We start from the raw sequence: 1,907 nt of genomic DNA on the forward strand, positions 1-1,907 counted from the left end.
TGGAGTACTACTCAATAATAAAAAAGCACAAACGGCTGGTATAAGCAACAACATGAATGAATCTTACAGATACCATGTTAAGGCAAAGAGGCCAGACACAAAAGAGTACACACGGTATGCTTCCATTTAAATGAAGTCCAAGAAGAGACAAGATAGAAGTCAGAATAGTGGTTACCCCTGGGGGAGCATATTGACTGGGAAGGGACATGAGGGAACCTTCTAGGGGGTTGGGAATGTTCTGTATCTTAAAATGGGTGTGAGTAACAAGGATATATATTGTCATCGTTGTTGTTGGTTCCAACTCATAATGGCACTGTGTACAACAGAATGAAACACTGCCCGGTCCTGTGCCATCCTCACAATCGTTGTTATGCTTGAGCCCATTGTTGCAGCCACTGTGTCAATACATTCTGGCTGTACTTCTTCCAGGACAAACTTGTTCATTCTTCTGGCAGTCCATGGTATATTCAATATTCTTCACCAACACCATAATTCAAAGACGTCAATTCTTCTACGGTCTTCCTTATTCATTGTCCAGCTTTCTCATGTATATGAGGCAATTGAAAATATCATGGCTTGGGTTAGGCGCACCTTAGTCCTCAAAGTGACATCTTTGCTTTTCAACACTTTAAAGAGGTCTTTTGAAGCAGAGTTGCCAAATGTAAATTATACTTCGATTTAGATTTTTTTTTAATAAAAGAAATTCAGCTCTTGGCATGCCCAGAGGTCAATGACTTCCAGGGCTTGACTCCCACTTGCCAAAGGCACAGGAGCTTGATGTATGACCTAGAAGGCTGACTATATGATTCTAAGGAGCACTCTCGTGAACCAGGGGCCCAGTGCCTGTGTCACCTGAGTGGTGCTGGAGACAAACTCTCCAGTGAGGTGCTCAGGATGCCCTCTTCTTAGGTGCTACCTGTTGATTATGCCCCTTCCTTGGACTGGATACCATATAATCAGCCAGGTTCTAACTTCACTCTGGTGCCCTGTGTCCTTGTGGAAATACTGAGTCCCTTGTGCTCTAGCTTCTTCATCTCCAATGTGAGGGTAGACTTACCTTCCCTCCCAAGGTGGTTGTGAGAAGTAAGTGTCAAAATACTGTATTTAAAGCCTAGCACATAGTAGGTGATCAACTAATGTTTCCCCTTTCTTTCCCAGGGAGAGGATTGCAGCGGCTGACTCAGGGCAAGTTTTTATTTTTATACCTTCTGGGTACTGAGCCTTTTGCTAGTAGCCTAAAGAGGTGACAAAATACCCCTGAGAAACTTCTCGATTGTTTCTCAGGTCACATACATAATAACTTGTATCTAAAAAGGGATTTGGGAAATACTGGGGCAGCTCACAGTCTCAGAATGTATTTTCCACCAGCCCAGTATTACCTGGAGTCCCATTCTGAGTGTGTCTTCCTGTGGAGCCACCACTGCCTCCTTTTCTGCGGAGCCAAGGACAGGGTGTATAAATGGGCTTGTTAGTCTTGATGGTGCAGTGAAGGGTTGGGAGCCCTGGTAGCAGGAAGAAAGGACAGAACATTATGGATCCTGAACTAATTGGGGGGATACTTAGGGATCCTTCCATTCCCTCCCGTCCCCTTGAGATGACCCTGGGGCCTCAGCATCCTGGTGAGACTACCAGAAGTGGGTGTGAGCAGTGAGCTCTGGCAACTGCTGTCCCTTTTGCATCTCCCTCCCCCTGCCCCCGGGACTCATCCCTCCATCCAAGTTCTGACCACCTTAGGCTAAGGATGGGTAGGGTGCAAAGAAGCTGGCGGTGGGTGGGGGGAGGGGTAGTGGTTTGGTGGGGACTGACCGGAGGCACCTGGGGAATGGGGTGCCATCCTGAAGGGTCTGCTTGGGGATCTGACTCAGTGGGTGCCAGGCAGGGTGGGAGAGTGGGGATCTGTCTAGATT

This window comes from Trichechus manatus, unplaced genomic scaffold (genome assembly GCF_000243295.1).
Source record: "Trichechus manatus latirostris isolate Lorelei unplaced genomic scaffold, TriManLat1.0 scaffold00104, whole genome shotgun sequence".
Lineage (NCBI taxonomy): Eukaryota > Metazoa > Chordata > Mammalia > Sirenia > Trichechidae > Trichechus > Trichechus manatus.